The sequence below is a fragment of the Cavia porcellus genome, unplaced genomic scaffold, assembly GCF_034190915.1.
Source record: "Cavia porcellus strain 051 isolate PalLab524CR breed Dunkin Hartley unplaced genomic scaffold, mCavPor4.1 scaffold_42, whole genome shotgun sequence".
Lineage (NCBI taxonomy): Eukaryota > Metazoa > Chordata > Mammalia > Rodentia > Caviidae > Cavia > Cavia porcellus.
In genome coordinates, this window is record NW_026947525.1 from 3,295,710 (window position 1) to 3,314,926 (window position 19,217).

The 19,217-nt window shown below is 38.9% G+C and overlaps 1 long non-coding RNA gene across 2 annotated transcripts in view; it reads left to right on the forward strand.

Moving 5' to 3' along the window:
• The first annotated feature begins 6,727 nt into the window (after positions 1–6,727).
• LOC134474896 (uncharacterized) overlaps positions 6,728–19,217 on the forward strand; it is a 29,414-nt gene continuing 16,924 nt past the window's right edge. Inside the window, exons 1-2 of one of the 2 annotated variants that reach the window (XR_010045817.1) lie at positions 6,728–9,146; positions 10,520–10,595. This is a non-coding gene — a long non-coding RNA (uncharacterized LOC134474896). Of the gene's footprint in view, positions 10,596–19,217 lie in introns of both variants that reach the window. The other variant, XR_010045816.1, reaches the window with a different exon arrangement.

A 19,217-nucleotide genomic window follows, 5' to 3' on the forward strand; every position in this document is an offset into this window, starting at 1 on the left:
TTTGTTCATGAAACTACCTCAATCTTCTCAACATAAATATCCAAGTAAAGAAGAAAGCTGTAGGTGAAACAGAAGAAGTCCTGAAAGTTGGACAGAAGTACAAGTCCTGAAAGGAAACAACATCCAATCCAGATTGATGTATCCTACAAAACTTTCAAAATTAATGGAAACATAAGATATTTCCATGACAAAGAAAAACTGAAGAAATGTATGACTGCAAAACTGACCCTAAAAAAAGTAATGAAAGTTATAATAGAGAGAGGTAAAAGTGGCCACAACTCCAAGAAAAACACAGAAACAACCAGGCAGGACAAGTAATTAAACAGAGGAGAAAAGCAAACAATCAACAGCAGAGCAATATTACAACAAAGACAAACCAATACATATCATTGTTAATGGTCACACCTCATCAACCAAAAGAAATAGATGGGTGAAATGGATCAAGAAACAATATACAAAAATATGCTGTATACAGAAAACATGTTCAATTGAAAATGAAATTCAGAGACTGAAAGTCAAAGGACAGAAAACAATCTTCCATGCAACAGAGGCCCAGAAAAAAGTATGAGTAGCTATGCTCTTTGCATACAATATGAACTTCAAACCAAGAAGGACCAAAAAGATAAAGAGCCTCACTACATACATGTTAATGGAAAGTTTTTAAAAGGATAAGATAACAATCATAAATATGTGTGCATCTAATACACGAGCACCTAACATTATAAGGCAGTTTTTAAAAGACATGAAAATAATGCAACAAAGAATAACACAATTGACCCAAGAGACTTCAATATCCCACTATCACAAATAGATGAACTAGACTAATAATCAGCAAAGAAATATGAAAGTCGAACTGAATCTATGAACAAATGAACTGAATCTATGTTTACCAAGTATGTGTCCCATTCTTTACCAAGAATATTTATTCAGAATAAACATTCTTCTCACCTCTGCATGGGAGGTACTCTAAAACAGGCCACATAAACTAGTCGACAGAACATGCTGAAGTAAATGTCAAGAAACTGAAGTGACCCCGTACATTTTACCTGACCATAGTGCAATACAATTGGGAAATATTTGTAAAAGAAGTTGCAAAAATTTCATAAATATATGGAAATTAAATAACACTCTGCCAAACAATCAATGGGTCACAGATGAAATAAAGGAAGAAACTTGAAAATATCTACAACACAACAAGAATACAGATGCAAACCTTGGTTCTCATGGGATTCTAATGAAAGCAGTTCAAAGAGGGAAATTTATGGTACTCAAATCTCACATCAGGCAATAGAAAAAACATAAATAAAGATCTACTGTTTTACCTCATACTTCCAGAAAAAAAAATGGCATGACAAACCCAAAGCCAATAAAAGGGAGGAAATTATAATGATCAGAGAAAAAAGTAATGCAGTGCAGAACATAAAACAATAAAAAGATTTAATGAATCAAAGAGTTGGTTCATTGAAAGAATAAACACAATTGATAAGCACTTAGCCAACCCTATCAAAAGAAGAAAATAACCACTCAAAACCATTCATTGAGGAATGAAAACAGTAAGATATCTACAGATCATGTAAAAATTAAGAAGAACATCAGTATCTATTTCAAAAACTTATGCTTCCCTAGGTTGGATAATATAGCAATGAATTGATTCCTAGATACATATGAATTACCAAAGCTGACTCAAGAAGTTATAAAAATTCTACATAATGCAGTATCTGTTAATGAGACTGAAGATCTAATTAAATTTTATTGGGTACTGGCCGGGTGGTGCATGCCTTTAACCCCTGAACTTGGGAGGCTGAGGTAAAAGCATTGTTGTGAGTTTGAAACTAACCAGGGCTACAATGTGACCTCAAGGCAACTCCAATGCATAATAAGACCCTCTGCAAAACACATTAAAGTGAAGCAAAACAATGACAACAAAAAGGGAATTGACCAACATATAGAAGTCTAGGTCTTCATGGATTTACTGCTGAATTTTACAAGAAATGTATAGAAAATTGAAGGCCCCTAATCTTTTTAAAAAAAATTTTATTTAAAAGGAAAAACAGAAAAAACAAAACAAAACAAAGCAGTGTAAGGGTACAAGTAATACAGAACAATAAAATAAAAAAGTAAGAAATCACCAGTTAATAGATTACATATTATCATCTTAGAGAGAGTTGCTCAAGTCACAGTATCAAAGCATACAAACTGGACATTCAAACATTGAGACTGCAAACAGTTGTGTTCAATGTTCCAACCAAAAACATTAATATGGTCAGCTATTTAACACCCCTAAACACACTTGCTCTTGTATCTTTTAGAGCACTTTTTTCCTTCTCTTTTTTATAACAAAATTTACACATTTGGGGTTTTATTATTCCTTAGTTCTTATTACTTTTTCAGCGGGGGGGGGGAGACAATAAAGTCAAATATGGCAAAACAAAGCTGTCAGTCAAAACCAAGGATAGACATAGCACATGATGTGAAAACAGAGTACAAGGTTATCAACAATGGTGGCCATAATGTCTCTTGTTTCCTTAAAAAGAATTGTATATCTCATTAGGTATTATAACATTGAACAAAACAGTAGAGAACAAGACCAATAAAACTTAAGCATTGTAAACATTACAGGACTTCCAAAGGAGACAATAGTCAAACCAGAATGTACATCTTAGTGAATCTTATTGCCTTCAAAGTAGTTGCCTATACCCTCAAACTTGATACTATCATACAGAATGGAACAGAGTCTAATCAGTCAAAACAAGATCATGGGAGTATTAAAGGACTTCAAAACAAGTTAATAGGAAATCAAAAATAGTTACTATTATATATCCTGCTAATTTTTTAAAATTTTCACCTTAATTAAAACAAACATAATAAATAACTAAATATTTTTTTAAAGAATAAGGGAGAGATTGAGATAAAACAGGACATAACAATATAACAATACAGGTCAAAGCATGACTGTTTCAGCAACCTAGTGCTTCACCACCAAATAACCCAACTTAATAGTAGTTACCATAGTGTCTGTCTTTTTCCTTGAAATATTTGGATAAAACTTCATATACTATATCTTCAAATATTTCCATATCAAGAAGCCCAGAATAAAGACATTACAATTAATAAGTGAAAACTTTATAAGGCTTCAAGGCCACATAATGGGGAATCATGATTACCACATATTTTTATATATTTGAATCATTATTTACATTAGGGAAACTATTCGGTATTGAAACATGCGAGATTGATTTATTTCACTTATGAGTATGGTCTCAAGCTGCACCCATTTATTGATAAATATCTCAATGTGATCCTTCTTTATAGCTGAATAATACTCCATTGTATAGAAATACCACAACTTTTTTATCCATTCCTCAGTTGATGGACACTTGGGTTGTTTCCAAGATCTGGCGATTACAAATAGTGCTGCTATAAACATAGGTGCACATATATCACTGTGGTATGATGCTTTCAGTTCTTCTGGGAATATGCCTAGAAGTGGAATAGCTGGAATAAATGAGACTTCCAATCCCAGCTTTTTGAGAAATCTCCAGCCTGACCTCCACAAAGGTTGTACCAGTCTACATTCCCACCAACAGTGTAGAATTGAAGGCCCCTACTCTTTAATGAAATTGAAAGAGAAGTAGTTCTCCCTATCTCTTTCCTGGAAGCCAGCATTACACTGATACTAATAACAGAGAAAGACACAACCAGAAAAAGAAAACTATAGGCAAGTTTTCCTAATGAACGTAGATACAAAAATATTTAATAGATACTAGCAAAGTGAATGTAGCAAATCATCAAGAAGATTTTAAAACCTGACCAACTTGGATTCATCCCAGGAAGGCAGGGATGTTTCAGTACATGCAAATCAATAAATTTAAATGTCCTATCAGCACAGGCAAAAACCAAAGTCACATGATGATCATCTCAACAAATGCACAATAATCTTTTGATAAAATAGAGCACTGATTTGTAATAAAATCCTGCAGTATGTAATAATAGAGAGCCTTTACCTCAATCTGATAAAACAAGCAAAGACAAAAATATACCCAGCATCATACTAAATAGTGAAAAACTAAAAACTTTCACACTACAATTAAGAACAACAAAAGCATGATTACTATCAAAACTCCTATTCAATACAATCTGAAAACAGGCAGATGAATAAGACATGAGACAAATAAGAATAATCACATAACATAAAGCAGGTAAACTATCATTATTCACAGATCACATGATATTCTATATAGATGTCAATTACTCCACCAAAAGACTTCTAGACTTAACCAAATTCAATAATGTAGCTGAAGACAAAGTTGACAATCAAAAATCAAGAGCATTCCTGTACACAATCAACTCACTAAGAGACAAGTTACAGAAACCACACCATTTGCAATAGCCTCCAAGAAAATGAAATACTTGGAATGAACCTAACAAAGAATGTCAAGGAGTTACATATTGAAAATATAGTACTTTGTAAAAGGATACTGAAGAGATTATCAGAAAATGGAAAGATATCCCTTGCCCAAACTGTGCATTGTCTTTTCACTGTTAGTGATTTCGTTTGATGTACAAATATTTTTTTAATAAGATTGAGTCTCAGTGATTGATTCTTCGAAGTTGATTCTTCAACTTTTGTGTTTTGTTCATGAAGCCTCATTAGTGTTTCTATTGTAATATTTAGATCTCCAAGCTAGTTTGACTTTAGTCTATTTCATGGTGATAGGCATAGACACAGTTTAAGTCTTCAATATGGGGAAAGTCATTTTCTTCAGCATTATTGAAGAGGCTATCTCTCTTCCAGTGAACATATTTGCCTCCTTCATCAAAGACAAGGTAGCAGAGTGTGTTTGTAGTTGTGTCTCTATCTCCAGTCTGTTTAGATTATTGGGTCTGTTTTTCTGCCAGGACTCTGGTGATTTTGTGACAGTAGCTTTCTAGTATTATAGCAAGTGAAGAATTGTGATGCCTCCTGACTTGCCTCTGTTGCCCAGGAATGTCTTTGGTATTCTAGATATTTTCTGTTTCCAAATGAATTTTAGAAAAGTTTTCTCTATATTTGTGAGCTATAATAATATTATTTGGATGGGCACTGCATTAAATCTGTATAAGACTTTGCACTATGATATATTTTGAGTTTTCAATGTCCTTAAACATAGTCTTACTGGTTTTTATACTTACCTGATATATCCTAAAAGGTATGATCCTAAAAGTTTCAAACTATTGATTTCTTCTTCTCAAGGATATCAGCAATAATAGATACTTTTTTCCTATTTGTTTGAGACAGGGTTTACCTATGCAGTTCAGGCTGACTGTGGACTCACATCTTAGTCCAGTACATTCACACTGGTAATCCTACCTCAACGTTCCAAGTTTGGGCTTACAGGTGTGCACCTGACACCTGAAAGAATTCTTGGTGTTATTTGAAAGATGAGAAAACAGTCATAAGATACACATGTATTCATTAACTGTCAATTCCTTAAAGGAAAAATGTTCAAATTAACATAAAACACCATTGGAGTGTAGGGAATCAGAAGACGTGTTCCTATCTCTTATGGTCTGAGGATAACAGACTACACTACTGCAAAAACGGGAGACATCAAATCTAGGATTATGTGTCAAATTTGAGCAACAGTATTGTGAATTAAGAGAGCATTTATGGAAGATGAGCAAAAAGATCAGTGGAAAATAATGAGAGACCTGGTGACTTTAGCCTTTCCTGACTCTAGATCAGGCTTTATTATAATGCTGAACATCACAAATATTGAAATAGTCAAATATTATGTGTGTTTTTATGTAGAAAATATTAAGGCTTGGCACTGTATCCTAGCTGTGTTGTAGCTTGGCATAAATCATACAATCTTGAGCCCTACATTTAAATACTGCCTTGTATTTGAGCCAGGAAAATGGAAAATGACTCAGTATATAAGTACAATGAGAAAAGCAAAATGAGCTGTTCCCAAAGAAAAATATTTAACCTGCTCAAAAACAATAACAACAACAACAACAAAAACAGGATACAGGTGTCAACCAAAAATTAACATAAGATTCTAGCTACATTGTTTTCAATTGAATGTTCTTTGTGATTCTCCCTTTTAAAAACTCTTAACATTCCAGTCCAGGGTCACTTGGTTAGATTTTGAAATGGGGGAGGTTTTGAAATGGGAGAAGTGGTTCTGAGCACCATTATTTAAATTCCTAATTTATCCTTTGTCTGTGTGGATTCATATATTGTTGTTCACAAACTGACCTCCAGCTCCAGAAAGGTTTACTGACACAAGCAAGAACATAGATTAAATACAGTGTCACCTTAATGAAAGAATAATATTGAAAAGGAGGGAAGAAAAAAGACAAACACCATGTGTTATGATATCCACCTCTTTACCCGGCATTAAAGAGGCTGAAACAGGAGAATGGCCATGTATTCAAGGACAGACTACCCTACATAGTGAGTGCAAGGTGAGCCAGAACTACAAAGTGGGACTATGTCTTTAAAAACAAAAAACAAAAATGAAAAAATATAAAAACCAAGGAACAAAGGAAGACTATTAAAAGAAAACAAAAATATTAGAGCTGAATGAAAGTTGACTTAACTAAAATGGGAATTATGGAATGATGTTGCAGAGGAAAGCTGGTCATGAAGTGGCACCCAGGAGGCAGTGAAAAATACAGTTATGAATGGGACCTATTGTGCTACATCACAATAGTGACCTCCTTCCTCCAATACATCTGCAGTCTACTAGACAGGAGGTCCAAAAGTTCATGAAAATGTCAAACTCAGAGCAAATAAGCAGCTTGAAATCAAGGCTTTGAATCATGGGCTTTAGCAGATGTTTGATATTCAAGTTGAAATAGGAGAAATATAATCCTACCTGGTTTGATGGCAAATTCAGCAAGTTGGTTGGCTCACAGCATTGAAGAATGAAGTCACAAATCAAAAGAAGTTCAAAAAGTTTTCTTTAAAAAAAAAAAGACAGAATAGCCCTGCCTTTGCAGGAGTGGTCTTCAGTGTTTAGGCCATAGATGTATTGTCAGGGGTCATTTATACAGCAAAGTCAGAATGTGAGTACAGTGTGGGTCTCAAACTACAATCAACCTTTAAGCTTATAGGTGCTTAACTAATATTATTCAGAAGGGTAGCAAGGCACCCTGAAAAGGTATGCAGAAAGAGCCAAGGCATTTTGTGGGAATAAAAGTCCAGTTGTTCTGGTCATTGAGTATGGTAATAGATGCCTATCTGGACTTCCTGGGGAAGGTGGTGATAACTGTAGTACATTTCAAGCTATTGTTTGTTATAGCATAGCTCTATCCATTGCACCTTATTTCTGTTCTGTTTGACTGCACTGCCTCTCCTTTCCTCTTTCCCCCTTCCCCCTTCCTATCTATCTAGGTTAAGTTTCAATTTCCTGAAGGGCCGTAAAAGCCTTAGTTTTCAGTTTCTTGTAACCCCCTTCCCTACCCGTGGTCTATAAAAAATGTGTTGTTCTTCAGACAATGCTTAACTTCAAGGACATTTCAGGAAGTTCTGTAAAGCCCAGATGTGTCAGCAATTACAACATTCCTGCAGTTTCCAGCTTTAAAAGCCTCTCCCCCCAACTGTGAGGAGCATGGTCTTTGGGTCGATCCTAAGGAGACTGTGCCCCCAGGACTGGAAATAAAGCCTTTGATCCCCATATTTTAATTTTTTGCTTCATTGGATTTTATTCTGGGGTCTGAACTATCACATTTGGGGTCTTGTCTGGGAGGGGAGCAAGACCCCAGACTCAATTCTGAACATTTGAAAGTAAGTACTCTGGGGAGTTTGTTTGGGCCATAGTCACTTTGTATTTTTGTACTTTTGGAGGGGATGCCCTCAATTTGGGGTGCGGGGATCTCCTGAGTCTGGAGTCAGTTGGCTTTTGCGATGCACTCTGTCCATTTGTGACTCTGCCTTACGTAGCGAACTGCACCATTGGCTAGTTTGGTAAATTCCTCCAGAAATCCAGAATTGATTGACTTTTTGAGCAAATGCCATTTTTTGCTACAGCGTGTCATGTCTTTTATGTTTGGCTTTGTGTCTATGTGGTCTAATTGTCCTTTTGGTCACCTGACTGTGACAGAACATTTTCTCCTAGGAACCACTTCTGCAAGCCAAAAGCCAGCCAGAGCAACTTTAACCATTCTCTTCATCTTATTAATAATTGGTCATTTCCTTCTGACCCTGTCTTTGTCTCTTAAATTTCCTGACAGGAAAAGTAAACCAGCAGCATTGTCAACCATGGGTCAGACCAAGTCTTTTTCCAGTGCTCCCCTCGGCCTTGTGCTTGATCACTTCAAACAATTTAAGTGATGAGCTGAGGGATATGGGGAAAAGGTCCATAAGGCCAGATTAACAACTTTTGTCACACAGGAGTGGCCATTGGGGACCCAAGGGGTCTGGCCCCCTTCTGGATCTTTTGACCTGGGAACTGCGCAGGCTGTTCACCAGTATGTTTTTGGGCCCCCTGCTCATCCTGACCAAATTGTCTGTATTCAGATTTAGATAGATATAATCTATGATGCCCCCTCATGGATTAAGCCGTCTCAGGATGGAGTTCTAGAAGCCCTCAAACTGAAAACAAAGGCTGAAGAGGAGGCACCTGGACACAATGCACCTCCAGTTTTGCCTCCAAGTGAAGACTCTTCTGACCCACTAGACATTCTTCCCTTGCCCCCTCCCCCGTACCCTGCCCCTAGTCCCCATCCTGACTCACCACTCCTCCCCGCATCATCTTATCCAAACCCACCACCACCCACGGCTGGAGGGACCTCCAGAACAAGGTCCCGAAGCAGCACCACTGTACCCTTTGCAGGAAGTCCCCACCCCCAAGAGGGGGCTCCATGTTTCTGTACACTAACTCTGATCTCTAACTGGAAAACTCAAAACCCCCCTTTCTCAAAGGACCCAGAAACTCTGATTAACCTTATAGAATCTGTTTTCTCTACCCATAGCCCCACTTGGGATGACTGTTAGCAGATCCTGTGCATTCTTTTTATGGTCAAGGGAAGAATGCGTATCTACACTTTAGGACAAAAGGGAGTTTGGGATCTGGGTGGATCTCTATCCGCTCATCAGCAGAGATGTGAACGTCTGTTCCCTTCCTCTCAACCGGAATAGGACCCCAACACGGATGGAGGTAAGAAGGCTCTTGATGATTATTGCCTGAGGCTCCTAGATGCACTTTGTGCCACTGCTAACAAGTCTACCAATCTGTCTCGAGTGAGTGAGGTAAGACAGTTAGCTGATGAGTCTCCTGCTATGTTCTTGGAGCACTTCCTAGAGGCCTACAGATTACATGCTCCAATTTATCCGTTGGCATCTGAAAACACTCAAATGATTAACATTGCTTTCGTGTCTCAGTCGGCCCCCCATGTTAGGAAAAAGTTACAGAAACTTGAGGGATTTGAAGGGATGTCCCTCAGCCAGCTGATAGAGATAGCACAGAAGGTTTTCAACAAAAGGGAGACCCTACTAGAAGCCACAAATAAAAAGATGACTAGGAATTGTTTGGTGTAAAAGAAGCTAAAAGATTGACTAGCATTGGGAAAAAGGAGATTAAAGGCCAGTGGCCTCCTTTAGATAAAGAACAATGTGCATATTGCAAAGAGATGGGACATTGGCATAAAGATGGCCCAAAGTTAAAGGTCAAGCTATAAAAAGAGACAAAGGCCCTGTTGTCTCAACAATGAGGAGGTCAGGGATCGACACCACCGCCCGGGCCCTGGATAACTCTTCAAGTGGGAAAGCAACTGGTGGACTTCTTGGTCAATACAGGAGTCACCTATTCTGTGCTGACCCAACCTTTAGGAAAGCTAACCAAGAGTTCAGTCAATGTAATCAGAGCCACAGCGAGATGAAAATTGTACCCAAAAGTGACAGCTAGTTTTGCTTGACCTGGACATAAACTGGTCCAAGATGATTTTCTATCGGCTCCTGGGTGTCCAGACCCTCTCTTGGGACGAGATCTCCTCCATATATTGCAAGTGCATATTGACTTCTTTACACCTGAGCTAAGACTAAAACTGGGGGTGGATACAATTCTGGACTCAGAAGACATCAGAGTGCTAGCTCTTTTCCCAGTAGGAGAAAATTACCGCCTACTGGGAAATTTGTCCAGTGTACCTGAGACATTATAAACTGACCTAGAATTAAAATTGTTAAGCAAATGGAAGCAGGAAATCCCAGAAGTTTGGGCAGAAACCAACCCCCCACCAGGGCTAGCAATTAACCAGCTGCCCCTTGTGGTGGAGCTCCTACCCTAGGGACACCCCATTTGCAACACCCGTTAAGACTACAAAGGGATCAAAGCCTGAAAATGGATCAAAGTCCACATTCAGAGATTAGAGACAATGGTATCTTAATTCCTTGTGTCTCTCCAAGGAATACACCTCTACTTCTAGTCCAGAAGCCAGGACAAATGACTATTGTCTTGTACAGGATCTCCAAGAGGGTAATAGATGAGTACTGACTCTACACCCAATGGTGCCTAACCCTTATACTCTTCTTTAGCCTCTTCAATCCGGAGAACAACTGGTACTCTGTTTTGGACCTAAAGGGTGTGTTCTTCACTCTGCCCCTCACACAGGTGAGTCAACTCCTTTTTGCCTTTGAGTGGACTGACCCAGATTCAGAAGTGAAGGAACAGCTGACCTGGACTCACTTACCTCAGGGCTTTAAGAACTCACCCACCCTTTTCCACGAGGCACTAGCCAGAGATCTTTTGAGATTTAGGGAAGAACACCCCAAGATAGTGCTCTGTATGTGGGTGAGTTGTTGGTAGCCTCCTCTTCATTAGAGACTTGTCGAGAGGCAAGAGAGGAACTGTTAAAGACTTTGGGGAAATTAGGCTATAAATTCTCAGATAAGAAGGCCCAGTTGTGCCACCAGTCTGTGATTTACCTGGGCCACAAGTTGCAAGAAGGCAAAAGAACTTTGTCTAGAGAAAGAGTCCAAGCCATATTACAGATACCAACCCCAGAAACTATGAAAGAAGTATGCAAGTTTCTGGGAGCTGTCAGGTACTGTAGGCTGTGGATTCTAAATTTCATCGAAATGGCTCACCTGATGTATGACTCTCTTAAGGGAGAGACCCAAAAGCCATTAGACTGGACCAATGACTGCGAGCAGGACTTCTAATAGCTCAAACAGGCCCTGACTGAGGTTCCAGCCCTGGGACTCCCTAATGTTACCAAGCCATTTACCTTGTTCATGGATGAGCTCATACGCATTGTAAAAAGAGTCTTGACTCAAGACATTGTCCCTTGGAAGAGGCTTATAGCCTACCTCTCTAAAAGACTCGATCCAGTAGCAAGAGGCATTCCATGCCTAAGAATTCTAGCCCCTCTGGTGATGCTACTGAAGGAGGATAAAAAACTCACTCTTATACAAAAGATTTCTATGGTGACCTCCCACAGTTTAGAGACTCTTCTCAAAACCCCTCCTAAAAATGGCTCTCGAACACTAGAATTTTACACTATCAGGCTCTGCTGCTAGACCAAGAGTCAGTAGATTTCAAGGCTTCTGCAGCTTTAAACCCAGCCACCCTTATGCACGATGATGACCCAGAGAGTCAACATACTCCTCTCCATGAGTGTGCTGACATCCTCGATCTACAACAGAACCTATGGGCTGATCTCACCAATCAGTGTTTGGGAGATGCCGAAAACTATTTCATCGATGGAAATAGCTTCATCCAGAACAGCAAATGAGTGGCCGGGGCAGCAGTGTCCACCGCAAAGGAGGCACTCTGGGTTAAGGTCTATTGCACTGGGTATGACCCTGGAGTTAATATTAACATTCTATACAAACCACCAGAAAAGCTCCTGTAGTTCAATACAAAAAGGAATGCTGCCCACTGGTGGTACCTACTCCAATCAAGGTGCCAATGTCCATTCCAAGCCAATTCTGGAGGCGCACTCCAATGCTTCCAGTGCCTGAAGCTCTTTGTAATGGAACTCTGTATGATACAAACCAACCCCAAGTAAAAATGTGCATGTGGAAAAAGAAAGAAGACCTCAAATATTGGATCAAAGTTGAGGTGCCTGGTCCAGATCAACCCCATTCCAACTTGCATCCACTAAGAGGCCACAAGAAACTGGCCCAGTGAAGTCTAGACAGGAACTTACACCCTCGTTAGTAACTGGTCTTGAGCCTGAAACCCACATGCCACCCTCAATGATGGAGATATTCCAAACCCTTAGAAATAGTAGCTGAGCTAATTAATGGCTCCATTGACAGTGGTCTGACAATCCCATGTCTGTCCTCTGAGCCTCCCTTCTACAAGGGTTACATCACAGTCACCAGTAAACTAGCCTCCAGTGCCACCAGATGTGATATATTTCTCCCTCAATCTCTGTGGAAAAGTACCAGTCTAGAGGGTTTAAATGGGTCCTATATATATCACTGCAGCCACACGGCTCCTGAATATTTTGATCTCTCCCATTCCTATCGCATTACAGGGTCTGGTAATAATACTCCCATAGTGGCCCCAGCCAGCCATTAGTGGGCTTGTACTTTGGAATGGTACCCCTGTATTGCTTCAAGAAAGTTTGTTATTGAACAGAATGAAGTTTGTGTGCTGACCCAGATCCTGCCGAGAATTTACTGGCATTCCGAAGAAGAAGAACATAGGGCCCTCATCTCTACCAGCCACCAAATAGATAAGAGAAGTCCAGTTCTTCCTATTATGGCTGGAATCAGTATATTCTCAGCCCTCGGGCTGGGGGCTGCCTCCCTTGGAGTTAGTACATACCATTAACACATTTTATCCAAAAGGGTAGATGAAGGAATGAAACAAATTCACAATGCCATTGAGGCGTTAGAAAGCTCATTTGGTGCATTAGCTGAAGTAGCTCTCCAAAATCGTAGAAGGCTAGGCCTCCTATTAGCTAAAAAAGGAGGATTGTGTTTGACATTAAGGGAAAAATGTTGCCTGTATGCTAATAAGTCTGGGATAGTAAAACAAAATTTGGCTGAACTCCAGAAATGTCTATAGGAAAGATAAAAACTAAGACAAGGACCTCCGCAGTGGATGGAACAAATGTTCTCCCTCTCACCATGGATGACTAGTATAATAGCGATGTTAGCTGGTCCTCTTGTTATGATTCTAGTATTAGTTACTTTAGGCCCCTGCATAATCAATAAGCTGACTATGTATATCAGATATTAGATGCAAAACAAAAATTAATGATGGTTAGACAACAAGCATACGGGCGTGTTCCCAGAGGCACTTAAGTAATAATAAAATAAGGCCAAGGATTTGGCCTATGTTACAACATCAGAGGGGAATGTTATAGCCTAGCTCTAACATTGTGCCTTAATTCTGCTCTGTGTGCGCTACACTGCCTTCCCCTTCCCTCTCCCACCTTCCCCCTTCCTCTCTATCTAGGTTAAGTTTCAATTTCCTGAAAGGCCGTAAAAGCCTTAGGTTTCAGTTTCTTATAACCCCCTCCCCTACCTGGTGGGCTATAATAAAATGTGTTGTTCTTTAGAAAATGCTTAACTTTAAGGAAATTTCAGGAAGTTTTGTAAAGCCCAGATACTATCTAACTGTGTCAGTGATTACAACATTTCTGTGATTTTCAGCTTTAAAAGCCTCTTCCCCCAACTGTGAGGTGCGTGGTCTTTGGGTCGATCCTAAGGAGACTGTGCTCCCAGGCATGGAAATAAAGCCTTTGCTCCCCAAATTTTAATTCTTGCTTCCTTGGATTTTATTCTGTTTTCCGAGCTATCACATTGTTTTTCTGTTTAAGAGGCATGTAGACATGGTTACTGCATCTGCACATTCAGGTCTGGCTTGCTTCAGCTGTGCCTCTAGCAGTGATTGTTGTATTTAGTTTTTTTTTTTTTTTGTCTTTTTCATTTTTATCAGTACCTGGGATTGAACTCATGACTGCCTGCTTGCAAAGCAGGCGCTTATGCCACTGAGCTAAATCTCTAGCCCCCGTATTTAGATTTTTTACATTGATTCCTTTGAGGGTCCATTTCCTCTCTGACTATTTATCAATTTCTGTGTACCTTGGCCTCCTGTAATAAAATCACAATACTATTTGAATGGATAAAGTGATATTTATATATTTAATAAAATATCATTTAATAGGGGCCTGGGTTTTAGCTCAGCAGGCAGAAGTACCTGCCTGGCCAGTGCCAGGTTGTTAGTTTGATCCCCAGTACCTAAAAAAAAGTAATTTAAACTGCAAGGAAAGAAAATAATTTCATTTGTGAAGATGTAGATGAACAAGATTTTCAATTAAATCTGTCAATGGCAAATTGAAGAGTAGTAATAGTCATATTTAGAATCTAAGGCTGTTCAGGCTGGGCATTGAACTCAGTGGTATAAGCACCACCCAGGTAAGCACAAGCTCATTGTGATAACTCAGACCCCAGAATAATATTTAAGGAAGCAAGATATTAAAATTTAGGGAGCAAAGGCTTTATTTTAGGCCCGGCCTAGTGACACAGTCTCCAGGAGCCAATTTGCAGTCTGCGCACCTCCCAGGTAAAAGGCAGGCTTTTATCTTGTAAAACTGCAAACAGCTGCTGGTCTCACAATATAAGGAGGGTGGCTGGGGTGCACTACAGAACAAGATCACAGCGATTACATTGGGAAGAGCAAAGTTCAGGTAACAAGCAAATTTTTCTGCAAACAAGCAAGATTTCCTGTAAACAGGAATCAATTCTGTTTCCTTCAGCAGAGAATAGAGAAGTCTAGTAGCAATTAACAACCTTTGTTAGCTTATATTAGCACTACATCTGTTATTTGTAGAGGGCAGCAATGGTTAACATATCAATTAGGTAAGATTTTAAAATTCTTTACAGAGGAGAGCATTGATTAACATATCAATTAGATCACCCAGATGGAGAAGGAAAACATATATATGGTATGGACATGTTACAGGTAATTTGCTATAATTCAAATATAATGAAGGTATTTTTTCTAGAGTATAACAGTCATGAGTTCAATACCTGGTACCAAAATTTTTTTTCTACAATTCTCAACCATGTAGTTCTATGAGCACAATTATTGAAATTGATTGTTGTTCATTCAACGGCTCAATTTTTCTTTTTTGGTCTACAAAATATCCACAGATAACATGGTAAATACGGTGAATGATATACTGTCCTTTATACTATGGGTATTTGCTGAGAGTTGTTTTTAGTTTTTATTTTTCCACATACTTGAAAGCTGAAAATGTTTGGTGATGCTAGATAGAGAAACTGTGATAATTATTTTTTCATTTTAAACATATATTTCACTATATCCATTAAGTACATTTTATTTGCTCCAATTATGCTAAGTGAAGTTGACAAATGATTCTTAATTTTATGGGCAGCTGAGTTAGTTAGAAATATAAGCAATCAGACAGTGACATAGGGGAATGAAACTCCTGACCTACTATGTTGGGTATGAGTTTAGGTTCTCTAAAATTGAAGAATGAATAATGAAGAACAATGGAAGTAAGAGCAGAATATATTTTTTGTGAGAAAGAAATTGAGAGGATTTTCCTCTAGATGGGATATTTCAGCACTGGGAGGTGGGACCAGGGGACAGTTATCTTGAGGTCTCTTTCCCCTCTCCTATGCAACTTACCTGTGGCATGAAAAGAGTCCCAATCAGCTACTTGCATATCAGCAATGCCGTCTTTAAGCACCACTCCAATGGAAAGCTATATGTATGCCCACATATGACATTTTTATTTTGTATTCTCTCTTTTAGCACGCCAAAAATCCTATCATTTGGTTCTCTGACCACTAAGGTGGATTGATTGGCTCCTGGGAATCCCTCCCATTTTGAGTCCTTCTTCCTTAAAACCACCTCTTTCTTCCTCCGGGACAGTTTACTTGCCACTGCTAATCTGCATACAACAGTAACCTTACGCACTGAACATGGGTGAGATACCGTCTGGGTTTTTTTTTTTTGTTTGTTTGTTTGTTTTTGTTTTTGTTCCTTAGCAAGCTTGTGACAGAAAACCCATCCTGCCATCCCCAAACAGGTTACTAGTTTCCACACTCCTTAGGCCACACATAACACTGAGATTTTTGTGTGCTGAGATCCTGCCCTGCTCTCATGGTTACCTGCCAAGAAGAATGGGTGTTGGGATTTTGCCTGTCACACTTTCAAAATAGATTATGATCTCTTATGTTGTGTGTGACTGAGCACAGCTTCCATGTTCCTTGGGGGAGCTACAGCTCTTAGTTCCTGTGGTGAAATTGTTCTCTTAGCTCCCTTATAATTCGGTCATGGGGACCACATCCTGTCCTCCAGAAATAACACCTCTGTGGTGCCTGGTTAGTAAACTTGGTGCTTTGGGCCTCTAAAAGGCTACAAAAACTAAAAAGCTAGTCTTTTATTTATGCTTTTGTCAAAATGGTCAAAAGTTGGCAAAATCCCTTCATTTTTAGGCTTTCTTCACTGTAAGGACATGATTTTCTCTCACACTGTCTTCTGTGATGGCCCAAGTACTCCTGGCTAGCTTGCTCCACCAGGATTTCTCCCTTCCCCTCACTTATGATGTGGCTTCTGTCTTTATAGCTTCTTCCCATATCTCTCATACTAAATCCCGCAGCTTTCTCAGCCAAAGGTTTCTATGCCCCCTGCGCCATCCTCTCCTCCTCCTTCACTCCCCAGGGTCTCCAATCCTCCCTCTAGGGTCTCCAATCTTCCCCCCTAGTGTCTCCAATCTTTCCCCTACAGTCTCTAATACTTGCCCTAGCATTTCTCATAAGGCTCTCACTTCTCAATCCCCCTGCCCTAGCCATCTGTCCCATCTGAGTGTTCTTTTTCTCCTTTGCCTGCATCACCATTTTCTCTGCCTGCCCACCATACTCAGTCTCTGGCATTGCAGACTTCTGGCAGGCCAAATGCTTGCCAGCACCCATGTTGATTATACACATGCACCTGCTGGGCTCATCTCTACTGCTATTTTGGGAAAAGCATGGATCTAATGGATTAAGTAATATTTGTGTTCGTTCTTTTTAACTTTCTGAGCTACCTCAGGTTAACCATCAGTTAGGGTCCTTTTCTGGTATTCTTATTTCAAGAGATATCTATTAATTGATCTATAAGAAGGTTCACTCTACTCTATTCATGATAACTCAAGTTGGCCAAATATATTTGAGTTCACTCTAATTTTATAAGATGATTGTCAGTTTATATATCTGTTGTCCATTTTTCCAGTTGTCTGCTCTAATAGAACCTCTTTTCTTTTTATTTGAGCTCAACAACTTTTTCCTCAACATTTATATTTTCAAATCATGTAATAAAGGTTTATTTCGGTAACAGATTTAAAAGACATGCTTTCACCTAGCTTGCCAGCTGGTCAAAATGATGCTAAAATTGGTTAAACAAAATTCCTTGGGGTGAGGCAACATTAAACAGCCCTCCAACTGATAAACAAGAAAGTGGCCACCTGGTAACTTTTTAAAAAATTTGTTTTAATTTCAAAGAGATTAAAATAAAAGAGGACTTAACAAATGAGATTAGAGCACAATTGAAGCAACACAGTATTTAAACACAAGACAACCTGACATCAGTAACTACTATAATGTCTCATTGAAGGAGTTGAGTATATTTTCATACACAATAGTACCAAACATAACAAAATATTATATAACCATCAAAGAGCATGAAATTATTACAGATTATTCAGAACCAAATAACACAAAATGAACAATGGTTACTGTATTGTCTCATTGTCCATCAAATATTTGTTTATACTATCACAAATAATACAAACAATAAGATACAACAAGATAGAACCAATGGGAATAGAAGACTAAAACCATGTGAGCACTTCAAAACAAGATGATATTAAATCAGCACTAGCTATTATAATGTCTTGTTTTCTAAAAAAGCTGTTCAAATATTCATAGATAATACAGTAACCATTGTTCATTTTGTGTTATTTGGTTCTGAATAAAATCAAACAACCCAGGATGAAACCATTCTGAATATTGAATGGGAAGATTATAAGGCTCCAAACAATGCAATGGGGAAGCAGCATTACTACAAACTCTTATGTACTCTCACCATTTCTCAAACTAGGGAGACTATATGGTATTTACACATGGACAACCAGGTAACTTTAACCAGATAAGGTTCACTGATTGTAGGTCCAAATAAACTCTATAGCCTCATGGGAGAAAGCTCAAGTAAAGTTCACATTACAAAGACAATTCACTGTTGCTGATCTGATGGTATATTCATGCCTTCAAATATATTTTGTTTCATATCTAGATGTCTTATGACTTTTTCTTGTGTTTCAGCCTGGTGATTTAGATCAGGCCAATACAAGATCACCAGTCAAATCAAATTTTTAGCAGAAATTTATGTAATGTAATAGTGAGCAGTCCAAAATATGTCACAAATTTCTGCAGTGCTCAAATGTTAAAACACCCATAAAACACCCATGGTTAATAGAAAATAACAGTTCCATTTAATGTTCTATATTAAGTTTACTGCTTGTCCTGCACTGTATAGTATTAATCTTCTGGATGCTTAACAGCTACAGTTAAGAGATAATTATAAATTCCCTTTTGATTTCTTGTGCTAGGATCCACCAGATATTTTCTAGGAAAAAAAAAAGGTTATATGATGTAGGGTGCAACAGAACAATGAGACCAGCAGTGGGGCTGAGACTGGGGAATCAGCCAGGTCAGAGCCAGTCCATGCCTGTCTGTCAGCACTGGCTCAGCCTTTAGGAAAGGGATGCATTTGCTTGGTGTTTTGTCTTGAGGCCTGACCCAAAACAGGAGGTATCCATCTCCTCCATGGTTGCAAGGTATCTGGGCTTTTGCATTGGTCATTTCTAGAACCTAGTCCTGTCTCACTGCCTATATATTTCTAACCAACTCAGCTGCCTGTAACAACAGGGCTGAGACTCAAAGGAGCAAGGGATAAATACAGATTGCTTATAGCCTTGGAAGAGACAATCACCTCCTGCTCTGACAAAATCTCAAGACAAAAGCCAACAGAAATACAGCAAGTGCTAAGGACCAATAGTCCAAATAGTTCTCTATCACAGTGAAGAAGTCAAGACTCACCATCCCAACCCCCTACAGGAAGAGTCCATGCTGTTAAGCAAGCCCACTTATTATGGGACATGCTCCCCCATTTGTTCCTACTTGAATCAATTTTACCTGAGAAGTTGACACTATTGGTTGAACACAGCTCTATCCCGCCTTATGCTCACCTTGCAAATTCCCATTC